The sequence below is a fragment of the Equus przewalskii genome, chromosome 15, assembly GCF_037783145.1.
Source record: "Equus przewalskii isolate Varuska chromosome 15, EquPr2, whole genome shotgun sequence".
Classification (NCBI taxonomy): Eukaryota; Metazoa; Chordata; class Mammalia; order Perissodactyla; family Equidae; genus Equus; species Equus przewalskii.
The window spans coordinates 26,506,147-26,520,132 of record NC_091845.1 but is presented as its reverse complement, the minus strand read 5'-3'; the positions used below and the strand labels follow the sequence as shown (position 1 = coordinate 26,520,132).

The 13,986-nt window shown below is 43.0% G+C and overlaps 1 protein-coding gene across 9 annotated transcripts in view; it reads right to left on the bottom strand.

Annotated features, from left to right (window-relative positions):
• PRICKLE2 (prickle planar cell polarity protein 2) overlaps positions 1–13,986 on the bottom strand; it is a 314,377-nt gene that overhangs the window by 113,475 nt on the left and 186,916 nt on the right. The window contains exon 1 of one of the 9 annotated variants that reach the window (XM_070574775.1): positions 553–1,560. The exons of 6 other annotated variants lie outside the window; for them this stretch is intronic. The gene's annotated coding sequence lies outside the window, so the exon portion shown is untranslated. Of the gene's footprint in view, positions 1–548; positions 1,561–13,986 lie in introns of those variants that run through there. 2 more of the 9 variants (XM_008532496.2, XM_070574776.1) reach the window with 2 other exon arrangements.

Genomic DNA, 13,986 nt, shown 5'->3' with positions numbered 1-13,986 from the left:
GTAGAGAACACATTGAGTCATGTGTTCCAGCCAGGCTGTGCAGTCATATTCTGGAGCTCTGTCACCATTTCTAATCTGAAAGCAATGGCTAAAATTAAACCTAAATAATTCCAGCGCCATTTCTTTACCTGGAAGTCTCAGCTCAGTCCTCCTTCCTCAGAGCCTCTCATGGTTTCTGCCATCCTGAGCCGAAAGGGCTCCTGTGCAGGACCACCCCCAGGTGTGTGGTTTTCAGCCCTCTCTCCTTTAATATTATCATTATTTTTAAAGGCAGCTGCACTTCTTTTAGAGAAAATGCTGCTTCTAAAGCACCAGGACTTAAGCATTTCTTCAGGACTCCCTATAGCTGCGACATGCCACTTTGCAATGGAGCCTTCTAATAAGCATAGGAAAGGCAAAAGGTGCCAGAGGGCCACTAAAACTGCCACCTGGCCAAGATAACGGAGCCCTGCCATCCTCCCCCAACACGAAGCCTCTAGATCTAGCTTTCTCATCCTCCCCAGAAAATACACTCTTGATTAATTTGTGAATTAGAGCAAATTCCTTACCTACCTCCAGGGAAGATGAAATGCCCAGTATCGGAGGAAGCTTCCGCCAGACCCTCTGAGCTTGTCAATTGCCCCAGTTCACTTTCTCCCTGAGTCTGGCTTCTAAGAACGCAAGCAGGATTGCAGGCAGCCAAAGCATCTTCTGAAATCCCTTCTCAAAATCTGGACCCTTCCTGAAGACAGCACCAGGCTTAGCCCAAGCTGCTCTGCATTCACTCACAGAAAAGAGCACTGCTGGGTCGAGACCCCGCTAGGGAGCCACCAAGCGGGGGGTGGCGGGGTGGGGAAGTGTGACTTCTACCCTTCCTTTGGATCCGATCGCCTTCTTGAGAGCCCCAGTTTCGTCTGCAGGAAGTCACATACCCCAGACTCAGCGTCACGAACTGATCCCGAGCCAGACCCAGGGCAAGCAGTCAGCTGGTCGCAGAGCCCAAGACAGTGAACTAGGAAATGTGCAGCTCGGCCAAAAAATAATAATAACTGTTGGCGGAGCTGCTGGTGGTGCCGGAGAAGTCGCTGTTGCAGTGCTCGCATCCTCCGCATGCTAATGAAGCTGTGACGTCAGCAAGTCAGTCGCGGCATCTGGACGTCCCATCCCCGCTGCCCAGCGCTGAGATTTATTTACATGTAAATTAGCCTCGCCTTCCAAATCAATAATCCCCAAGCCCGGAGACGGGAAGAAAGCCTTTGCTGGATGCAAAGGCCCTGGCTATGCAGCCTCCAAAGGAATACAAAAATATCACATATAAGAATAGAGGCTTTAAAGATACTCGCCTATTTTTTCTTTTTAACAGCTCTCTTATGTGCAGGGGATTAGATCTGGGCAGTTATTAACCTGAGCGCCTGTTTCAGATTATTATATACTGCACCAACCCAGGAGTGAAATCAAAGCTCTTTTTTTTTCCTCCCCAAAAGCTGTGTCCAGCCTTCAAATACCTCTACTTTCTTTCCTCTCTTCAACTTTCATTTGAGGTTGTTTCTTGGCTTGCGACTATGTCATCCTTGAATTTTTGTGCATCCCGGAAATAGAGTGCAGTTGACTGCTTTCCTCACAGGCTTGGGCAGTGAATTAGCCACCCCCTCCCTCAACCCTTGACCCAGCTCCAAGTGAGCATGGGAGATGACAAAGCATAAATCTGCCCAGTTGCATCTGAGAAAAGCTTGGACCCTTAGAGAGCATTGCTTCCATCTCTCCATTTTACAGATTAGTCAACTGACACTTTGAGTGGAGAAAGGCCTTTTCGGAGGTCACTCCGGGATTTTAGCAAGAATGGGCCAGAACCCACATTCCCTGAACCTCAAACTGGAGCTTCTGTTAAACACCTTTGGGTCTCTAATCTCCACTTCTCTTCACCAACAGGGACCTATCCAAGCAATCACAAAGAAAGAATTCTATAGAGTTAGGTAGCCCTGGGTTCAAATCCTGGCCTTGCTTCCTGGTAGTGATGTGACCCTCAGCAAGTAACTTAACTTTGGGGGTCACTGATTTCTTCACCGGTACCATCCCCTCATTCAATAAAGATTTTCTGAGCACCCACTCTGTGCCATGCACTCTTCTAGGGACTGGGTATAGATACAGTGCTTGTTCTCTCCTAGCTCATGTTCTAGTGCAATAAGGCAAAAATATTAAATGGAACTGTGGTGAGGATGGCCACAATGTCACACAATAAATAACAGTTATTTCTGACATTTTGGATAAAGTCAAAAAAATTCACCAAGGCTTTCCTTCCATTCCAATGGCCACTGTTTCTGTCCTCTGAGTATTTCCATCGTCATCTTCTATTGTTTCGAATCAATCGTTCTTTCAATGCTGCCTATGCAGTATCCTGGGTCAGGGGAGATGCAAGTACAAGCCAATATTCCGGACTCTGTGCCTGTGATAGGATGTGCTGTGGTTCCCTAGGTGGAGGGCGACGGAGGGGCTGGGAGGCTGGGAGAGAGGTGTATTCCATCATGCACAGAAGCGTCCCCGAGGACAAAGCAGCCAGCACGACTCCTTGCCCACACTCCCCCGCCTGAAGAACCCACTCTGATGAGCTCTGCCCTTCCAGCTGGAGTTCCTGAAGCTTCAAATGAATTTCTTTGTTGGATGTGGAGAAGTTAAATTATGTCTTTTGTTGTACGTAATTGTATTAATAATGCTTAATAACTTCTTTCAGAATGCTTCTCTCTGGTTCACAGAGACCTTTCATGGTGAAATCATGGGACCTGGAATAACTTTTCACTAATAGAAATGGAATACAAGTGAATGAGCAATACTCTGCTTTTGGTCTCCAGCATACAGAACTCAGAGCATGTGGGGAAGAAGATGGTTCCCTCAGACCTCAATATCCTCCAAGAAGTACATCACCAAATGTAACCGTTTGAGGCTACCCATGACCAAATGGAGGCAGTGACATCCTACCCTGGTGTGGCTATGGGCAAGTCACTTCAACTTTCTATGCTCCAGTTCTTTATCTGAAGATGGGCCCACTACTCTCTGATCTCCTTATTATCAGTATATCATATGAGAATTATGAGAAGCAATTCACAAGTGATTGACAGTGAAGCAATGAAGAGAAAAGCTAGAACAAAGAAAGTGAAAAGAGATTAATCTTCATCTGGAGTAGATTTGACACATGACTATCAACTTCAAAAGAGGTAGCAATATACATGGGGTCTGGAATGGATTACCTTGGGACAGACCCCGGCTCTGACACTTGCTAATTCTATGATATGGGGCCTGAGGTTCTCACCTATAACAAGAGGGACAATAACAGTGCCTACCCTTGAAGGGCTGTTTCAAGGATCTAACGAGAATGAATGTGAAGCACTCAGCACTGAGCCTAGCACACAGCAAACATTCAATAAACATTAGCTATTGGTAGGGGAAGTAATGATGCTTTCACTGTTAAGTTTGGCACTAATTTGTTAACTGACTAGACAAAATTCAAAAGGTGGGGAGGAAGTGAGCAAATGGAAGACTGCAAAATCACCCCCATTCCTAGGGCACAACTCAAAACTCCACCTAATGTGGGCGAGCTGTTGCCATGCTCTTTGTACCTGAAATAACACAAACACTTTTCAATTGCTGTGAAACTGGGGAAGAAAGCAGTAAAAATGACCAAGTCCCTGGGAGCCTCCTCCTCCAAAGCTGCACAATAGGACAAGAAAACTATATTTCTGGGAAGCAGGGGTGCTTCATTCATTCACTCATGTGTCCATTCACTCTAAATGAACTCCTACTATTTGTCAGTTACTGTGTGAGGCCTGATGGGCATCATGGTGACCAACACAGACAGGGGCCCTGCCTTAGAAGAGCTTAGAAATGAGGGGAAGACAATTAAGCAAGCAATTAGAAGAGAGTGAAATGCATGTTATGATAGGGCGCGTGCAGAGTTCTCGAAGGTCTAATTACAGTCAGGAGGGGGATGGTGCAAAAGCACTTTGCTGAATCCTTTTGACAGCATGTTCTCTGTGGGTGCTGCTCAGTGGTGGGGAAGCTAGAGGTCTAGGCATCGCCCTTGCACTGATTATTGAAATAAAATGCACGGATCGATAAATCTTTGTGACAATTATTTTCAACCTGGAGACCATTCTACTCAGGATTTTTGAAAAATATGCTGTTAGGTATTAGAGAAGGTGAGGGAACTACTTTGGAAATTTCAGAGACCTGGTAAAAGGGGACAAAACTCCAACTGTTTTTACAAAAACAGAGTGGAACTCCACATTCATGACAGCAAACTTGTTGGGTGGCTGAGACAGGGGGGAAGCAGGAGAGGAAAGGGAATACAGATGACACACTTAATCAAGTATCTATTGGGGATCTGTGAAATGCAGGACACTCTTGTGGGGAGACAAGGAGGCAACTGCTGACCTTCAGAACTTTCTAGTTAGATAGGATGACAAAATATTTACATAAATGACGATAACTGTATAAAGTATGTACAAAGAGGGCCAAGGAAGCCAAGATTGACTGTGGCTGAGGTGATCAGAAATCAGGAAAAGTGTGATTTCAGTCAGGTTGAAGGTCAAAATTATTTTGTTGGAGTGAAAAACAATTTTATAGTGGGGAAAGCCCTACTAAGCATGACACAAAAGCCAGAAGCCAAAATGAAAAGACTTCTAAAATTGCCAAGGTCAAGAATTAGCTGCTAGAGAGAGTGGCACAGGCAGGAGGAAGAGCATGAATATGAGGAAAGTGTTAGCACAAATGCAGAGTTCAAAGACTCATCTGCAATAGGCACCAGGGAGCAGAGAAGCATCAACACAACGCCGCAGGCAATGACAAAGAGGCTGCTCCATGCATGTGGGAAAATCAAATCATCCTTCCATCCTAGTCAGCATCAGTCAACATCTTGTTAGAGGGTTATGGGGCCAGAGTGAATCACTACTGGTTAGCTTACAGAGGAGAAGGACTTGACGACAAGGACTGTGGCCTCCTAGAAGGGCGTTAATGAGGACAGTCATAATGAACTATTTTTTATCTCTGTTTCCATAGATGTGCAATAAGAAGGAATGGATTTCAAATGAACTAAAAAGGGATTCCACTGCGCCCAAGGAAGACTCTTGAAAACTGCGATGGTAGAAATGGCATTGGGTCACTCAGAGCAATGGTAGCATCTTGGTCTTAGGAGCACTATAAAAGGATAGACAGCACCAGTCCTTGCTGGTTTAGATTTATACCTTCTGGCCCTGATACTGTGAATCCCTAATTACTATAAGGGATATTACCAAAGTTCCAATCCACTCATCTAATAAAGGTCCATTCCGTAAGTTCATTTAAGTTTATTTTATTAAAAAGAGTATGCTGTGTAATATATATATACTATAACTACATAATATATATCATAGTTTTAAAGAACAATATTCTTTAAAACTTTATATTATGTATATATGCGTGTCTGTGTGTATATGTATGCATGTATATGTGTGTATATACATATCGTTTTAAATAATCTACTCAAGAGTGGTTCTCTGATGTTTAGATTCCAAAATCCAGTAAATTTTTTTAAATGGGGGAGAAGAGGCTGTCAGGAGTTGTTATATTAGTTGGGATAGGCTAGGCTGTGATGCAGTAACCGACGATTGTAGATCTCAGCAGTTTAATACAAAGAAGGCCGATTTCTCACTCACACAGAGTTGACGGGAGGTCCAGAGCCTCTCCAGCACCTCTATCCAAAGCAGTGATGCAGGGATCTAGTCTGCTTCCTTCTTGTGTCTCTGTGATCTCAACACATAATTTCCAGGTTACAGTCACAGAGGAAGAGAGATCTAGAGAGGCATTTAGGTGCTTCAGCTTGAAGGTGAATGATACCACTTTCCTTGGTCAAAGTAGTCCCATGACCTCACCCAACTGCAAGGGGGCTGGGAAGTGTATGTCCAGGAAGAAGAGGAAAAACACATCATGGGGAACTCTGGTAATGTCAACCATAGCTTTCAATTTTTATCTTTGCCATATAAATTCATTTTAAAAAATAGCAAAATCTACTAAACCCATAATGTCTTAAAACAGAGGGATGTTTAACACACAAAAAAATGATGATAGTCCTAAATGAATACTGGAGATCAAAGCTGCATCTGTCTTACCCCAGAAGGGAGAAAACAAAGAAAGCATTCTAGATGCTTATTGACTTTCAAGCAGCAACACCCAACCTATGTAACCATACAGATAACAAATGAAACTTGTGAAGCTTCCATCGCGCAGAAAAAGATAAATAAGGCACCCACAGAGGCAGAACTGCCTTCATGAAAAAGAAATGCTCGAAAGAGATTCTCCTCAATAGTTTCTAACCACTTTTCCAATTCAGACTTACAATAATCTGCCTTTCACAACAGGCAGAGCATCGTCAATGAAAAAGCCCAACAAAACAACCAGAATTCAATATGACTCTACTACTCCTAGCTGCATGACCTTGGTAATAATAGCCACTCACCTCTTCTAAGCCTCAGTTTCTCTATCTATAAAATGGAGACATCCATCTATCAAAGGTTTGGGTAAGATTAGATGAGTTAAACTATATAGAGTACTTTGTAGGGTACCTGGCAGATAGTAGGTGTTAGTATTACTTTCCCCTTGGTTTTCAGAGAAGGGAGCAAAATGAGAGGTGTAACCATAAAAGATACAATTGCTCTTGAAAAACATAAGGATAACCGCCCCCACCAAGCAAGCCTTCTTTCTTATCCATTTGTATAAACTTCCACATCATAAATGCTTCTCAGACCACGGACACATTTCTTTATCTTATGAAAAATATTCTGGCACACTTTAACCCAGAAAGAGGCCTTCCTTTTCTTTTTCCCACCATCTTAGGAATCAGCCACATTTCATACATTTTAATTATTCTTGATCCCGATAATCTAATGCACAAAATTTTAACACAGCCTTTTATCCTCTTTTAATTACATTAATTAAAAGGAGAAACACAGACAAGCTAGTGTGGGCAAATCAAAATGAAAGACTGCTAAAGATTTTGTTCCCTTCCCCAAAAAGATTAAAAACTGCAACAATGATGTAGACACACTTACTATTCCACATTTCCACGAAAATATTGTTAATTGACATGATGTGCTAGCAAACATTACTCTTGTTTTAGATAAAGAAAGCTGCACTTATTACAGCAGCTTTTTGCAACTACCAATTTTCATTAAACAGCTGAATAAAAAACTGAGTTTTCTTTACATGAAGGATTGACAGAACAAGCAAGAATGGCATAGGGATGCTTTGATTTTCCAGCACTTTCTAAATGCAGGCGCTCGAGCTTCTAGACGCTTCTCCTGGGAGAGAATGCTGGCAAAATGGTAGATATCCCGGAAAATGACTGGAAACTCCCAGCCTCACAAAATAGCAAACTTGCAGCAAAGACCTGCCTTGGGAACATTATCCTGGAAGACAAAATGTCACAGGTGTACAAACTGACATATTGTTTTTCTCAAGGAAAGGGAAGCACTTCTATCCTGGGTGTCTTGCACACTTTCTCTCATGTAGTCCTCACCATAATCCCAACTGCAGCTTTTATTATCCCCTATCGGACAGGTAAGGACACTGAGGTTCAGAGAGGATAAACGAAAGACACAAGGACCCACAGCTGAGATTTGCTCTTGGGTGGGATTACAAAGTCCATACTCCTTCTAATTCAGAGGTTTTCAAGTATCTTCTCAAAAACCAGGTGTGTCTTTATCAGGGTGTGATGTGCTGAGAATAATTTATTGTTAAAAACACAGAACAATACAGAAGCTTCCCTGACCCTCCAGATTAGATCGATTCCTTTCTACAAAAGTCATAGTATTGCTTTCTTAGATATGGGTCCTTTCCTTTAGAACTCTTGTCATGTTTTATAGTTCTACAGCCTTGGTGAGTAGTTATGGTCCATCCCTGGTTAATGTTAATCATTACTTGATTAACGTCTCTCTAACTAGACTGTAAGCTCTCTGAGGGCACGGACCATGCATTTTTTGACTCCCCATTCTATTCCAAGCACCTAGCACAGTGCACGGTGATCTGACAGTTAGTGAATATTTGTTGAATGAATAAAAAGTTTGACAATGATTTTTCCTGTCTAGAAATTAGAGGGAGGTCAGGATTATTCCAGTCAGAACATCTCCCTGCTCATTTGCATTCCAACACAATTTTGTGAGTGCGCAAGGAAAGGATGGAGATAACCTCTCTGAAACACTTTCTTAGCTTAGCATCCAGGATGCCACAGTCTCCTGGTTTCTCTCCTACCCTATGGCTGTTCTTCCTCAGTCTCTTTTGCTGGTTCATCCTCATCTCCTCGACAGCTAAATGTTGGGGTACCCCAGGGCTCAGTCCTGGGACCTCTACTCTTCTCTATCTACATTCACTTCTTGGATCTGGTCTAGGGTCTTAAATACTACCTCTATGCTGATGACTCCAGGCCAGACTTTTTCCGTGAACTCAAGGCTTACAGATCCACCTGCCTATGTCACATCTACATTTGGATGTCTAAAAGGGATCTCAAATTTAAGAAGTCCAGATCTCAGTACTTCACATTCTCCACAAATCTGCTCCATCTGCAGTATTCACTACCTCCATTAATGGCAACTCCATCTTTCCAGTGGTTAAGAACAAATACCTTCAAGTCATCCTTAACTCTTTTCTTCCTCTTGCCCCTGACATCTAATCCAGGAGTTGGCAAACCACATCTCACCAGCCAAATGTAGTCTACTTCATGTTTCTGCAAACACTGCTTTATTAGACCATGACAATGCCCGTTAATTTATGTATCGTCTACAGCTGCATTCATGTTTCAACTGCAGAGTTGAGTAGTTGCAACAGAGACTGTACGGCCTTCAAAGCCTAACATGTTTACTATTTGACCCCTTACACTGAACATTTTGTAACTCTTGACTAGTCCTGGTGGCTCTACCTTCAAAACGTATGTCAAATCTAAAACCCCACCACCACCTCCACTATTCTCACCCTGCTCCAAGCCACTACTCTCTCTCTTCTGAATGGAGACTCAAGCCATCATCAACAGCTGCCTCTACCTCATCTACAGATGCCTCCCCCTTCAGTCTATTCACAAAACTACAATCATAGTGATTCTCTGAACACAAACAAAGCATATTACGCTTCTGCTCAAAACCCACCAATGCTGCTCATCTCAGAGAAGGCCCTTGAGATCTAGGCCCCAGGACTTCTCTGAAACCATCTCCCACTACTGCCTTGCTGTCACTCAAACACTGGTCCTGGAACATTCCAAAATGTTAAAAATGTCACCTCAGTGAGGCTTTCCCGTTGTATCCCAGATCATTCTCCCTCCCACCTTCCTAATACTGCCAAAACTTTACCCTACTTTATTTTTCTTTTGAGCACTTAGCACTCAAAAAAAAGTTTTATTGAGATATAATTTACATATCACACAGTTCACCCAATTAAAGTACAATGCAATAGGTTTTAGGATATTCATGGAGTTGTGTAACTATTATCACAATCTGATTTTAGAACACTTTCACCAACTCAAAAAGAAACCCCTTAGCAAGTAGTAATCACTCTCCATTTGCCCCACTGTTCTAGCCCTAGGCAAACACTAATATAATGTCTCTATAGATTTGCCTATTCTGAATATTTCATATAAATGGGATCACATAATATGTGATCTTTTGTAACCGGCTTCTTTTACTTAGTGTAATAGTTTCAAGGTTCATTCATGTTATAGCTTGCACCAGAGCTTCATTCTTTTTTACTGCTGAATAATATTCCATTGCATGGATATACACTTTATTCATCCATTCATTAGTCAGTGGACATTTGGGTTGTTTCTACTTTACAACTATTATCAATAATGGTACCACGAACATTTGTGTATAGTGACACATCACAACAATGGGGACATGTTCTGACAAATGTGTCATTAGGCAATTTAGTCATCGTGTGAACATCACAGAGAGTACTTACACAAACCTAGATGGTATAGCCTACTTCACACCTAGGCTATAAGGTACTAATTTTATGGGAGCATCAATGTATATGTGGTCTGTCATCGACAGAAATGCTGTTATGTGGCATATGACTGTACAAGTTTTTGTGAGGATGCATGTTTTCATTTTTCTTGGGCATGTATCTAGGAATGTAATTGCTGGGTCATATGGTAACTCTGTTTAACACTTTAAGGAATTACCAAACTCTGCCAAGACTGAAAAATCAGCTGTTAATCCTATGGGGGTTCTCTTGTACGTGATGAGTTGTTTTCATTTGCTGCTTTCAAGATTTTCTCTTTGTCTTTGACATTTTGACTACGATGCGTCCCAGTGTGGCTCTCTTTGAGTTTACCTACTTGGAGTGTGTTAGCTTCTCCAATGTATAGACTAATATTTTTCATCAGATTTGGGAAGTTTTCCATCACTATTTCTTCAAGCATTTTTTTTCTGCTCCTTTTTCTCTCTCCTTTCCTTCAGCTGGTCCCATTATGCATATGTTGGTGTATTTAATGGTATCCCACATTTCTCAAAGGTTCTGTTCATTTTTCATCTGATTTTATCTCTATTCTTCAGACTGCATAATCTTTATCGAGCTACCTACAAGTTTGCAGATTCTTTCTTTCTCCAGATTAAATCTACTGTTGAGCTCCTCTAGTAAACTTTTCATTTCAGTTATTATAGTTTCTAATGCCCAAATTTCCACTTTTTATAATTCTTTTAAAAATAATTTCTCTTGGGGCCAGCCCTGTGGCATAGTGGTTAAGTTCAGCATGCTCCAGCTCACAGCCTGGGTTTGTAGGTTTGGATCCTGGGCATGGACCTACACCACTCGTCAGCCATGTTGTGGTGGTGACCCACATATAAAGTGGAGGAAGATTAGCACAGATGTTGGCTCAGGGCTATTCGTCCTCAAGCAAAAAAAAAAAAAAAAAAAAAAGAGGAAGATGGGCAACAGATGTTAGTTCAGGGCTAATCTTCCTCAGTGAAAAGAAAAACAAACCTAAAAAAAGAAGAAAAAAATAATTTCTCATTATTGATATTCTCTATTTCATGAGACATTATCATCATGCTTTCCTTTAATTCTGTAGACATAGCTACTTATTGTTCTTTGAACATATTTATAATAGTTGCTTTGAAGTCTTTGCTAAGTCTGACACTTAGGCCCCCTCACAGGCAGTTTCTTTTGCCTACTTTTTTTGTGTATGGGTCACACTTTTTCTTTGCATGTCTCAGGATATTTTGTTGAAAACTGAACATTTTAGATAATATATTGCAGCAATTCTGTATACTGAGCCCTCTTCCCTTTTCTGGATCTTGTTATTGTGTGCTTATTTGTTTAGTGACTGGCTAGACAAGTTGAGTGAAGTCTGTTTCCCCAGCAGTGTGTAGTCTCTGATGTTGCTCCCCAGAGGGCATGAGCACAGTCTACCTGGGCACCTGCCTAGTCTCTATTTATTGGTATCACACCCAGCTGTTAGGCTCCACTAATTGCCAGCTGATTGTTCTATTGTTTTCAATAATACCCTGGGGCATAAATTGCTCCACAGTCTGATCTGACTAAAGCAGGACTCCTTTGGAGGAGCAGGGTGTCGCCAGTCTTTGAGGTTGCCCCTCCCAGGGTGAAACCACTGCCCTAGACAGACAGCTGAGTGGAGAAGGTGCCCCATCTTCTTGCTGCACCCTCCTAGAGTAGAGTTCCCATCACACTGCTCTGCATTGCAGGGATAGGGATGGGGGGACGGTGATGAGTGGGCCAGGGTCACAGACTCACTGTTCTTACCAAGATTTAGTAGATTTTCTTGAGTAGATGTTTCTCCATTTGCTGCATACCCTTGGGACAACTTTTAGAAATTTTAAATGGCTGTTTTTTTAAAGGTAATTTTCAGCAGCCAAATGATCGTTTCCTTGGTTAAAGGGTCTGCTGTCCTCCTTACACTCTGCCCTTTTGGAAGTTGATGCTCAGCACTTAGCACTCTTAAGTCACTGTATGTTCTCCTTGTTTGTGTTGCTATATGGTCTGTCTCCCTAGGAACACTAGAAGTAAGCTCCATGCTGCATGGGCAGGACTTTCGTCAGTTCCACCCAGCAATCTATCCTCAAAGCCTGGAACAGTGCCTGGCACACAGTAGGCCTTCAATAAACGCGGGTCAAAAGAATGGAGTGTCCGTGACCCACAGCCTATCCTATGGATGCCATGGCTAATGACCCACTTATGGTTGTGACAATTATGAATAACCTCAGTCCTTTATTTCCACATAACACTTTTTAGCAATTTCCTCAGAAGCTGATCACAGCCCTGGGAGATTGTCACACCTGTGAATGTCATCAGGCAGGTGATTGATGGAGAGAAAAGAACGGGAAGTGCAGCTATGGCATACATATCCCTCAACCACCATGCTGGATTCCGCCTTTGTTCCTTTTAATCTTAAATATACTTTAACATCTATAAATAGCTTGCTATAAAAGGTATCTAATTTATCTTGGTTTGAAAGAAAGTCCTGCTATAACAGAACTGGTCATCACGATCAGGAAGTCTGTGTTTGATTCTGGGCTCTGGCTCTTGTCTGTGTGCCATTAGCCTAGTTACTTAACCTCTCTGTTCTTTAGAAGCCTCCTCTGAAAACTGTGAGTAATGGTGATAACTGTAATATCTTTCTTCTTATATGAGTTCAGATAGTCCTCACAAAGCATTTTTCACAGTGTAAGATACTCCAGGAGCACTCAGTAAGTGCTAGGTACTATTATTATTATCTGTAAAATAGTAATCACAGACTTGCTCATCCATCACCCAGGGATGATCTGTGCATCGACTAAGAAAGGGGCTATGAAAGTAAATTGTTTGTGTGATGTGTTATGCAAAGTTACCTTCTTAGAGCTACAGAACAAAGTCTTCCTGGCCTGCTGGGCCGAGAAAAAGCCTCATCATTGTTTGCATTCTAGTCCATCATTCTCATCCTCCAGGCCTGCGTTCTGACTCTTTAAGCCTCAGGCTAAATTAGGCCCTGCAGGAGACCCTGGGAGTCCGGCCTGAAGACCCTCACCTTCCCTCAGGCAGGAAGTTCCCAGGACAAGGCTGTCATTTGGAACACCACCTCCCAGCCACCATCTTGCTTGACAGAGGACCAGGCCAAGGCAGCGTTCATACTACAAAAGACAGGTATCGGAACTTGAAACTCCAGCCGAAACGAGCACTGGGAGAGGTTGAGTTAGGTGCCATAATGTGCTTTCCTTTAAAGAAGCTGGTCATGTTCAGCCTAATGTGTGGGAGTCTGAACCCCCGAGAGAGCCAGCATCTAGAAGAGAGAGTGAAAAGTTCCCCACTGGCCAGGGACCTCTGGATAACAGGCGCCCTCTCAGGCGGGAGGTGGGCCAAGGCCAAAGCCTGAGTCTTTCCCTTATGATTAGCTGTGTGAATTGGGACAAGTCACTTTTCTTCTCTGAGCCTCATATAACAGTCTCTGCCTCATGGGCTTCCTGGATTATACGAGATAATATAGGTAAAATGGCCAAACACACAGCAGGTTCTCAAAAAATGTTGATCAAGTCTGAGTGTAAACACACCATCAGTCACAGTACAGGAGGGCATCTGAAGCCCTCCGACTGGAGTGGCCGTCAGCACACACACATCAGTCCAGCCAGGCTGCATTCTTCCCCGGCTCTGAGGCCCGCGGAGTCCCTGACAGCCAGGGCGGTTATCATGCTGTCTTGTTTATTCTTCCTGCTCCCCACGACACCACAGCAAACAGGAATCCTGCTGGTGCATCCTCAGGGTCACCAGGGGACAGGCCCAGATGGATGTCAGAGCAGGCTGCTGTGGTGAATTATTTAGCACCCCTTCCCCGAGGAAGCAGCCCCTGACTCATCTGGCAGGAGCCACATTCCTCTTCCCTTAAATGGCACATGCGGAGCCCTGCTGGGGGCTGAGGTTGGCAGAGGCTTTGCTGCTCAACTCATCACAGCTGGGGCAGCTGTGGAAGGAAGGGCTGTTAGGAGCCCAGCCAAAACGAAGATACAC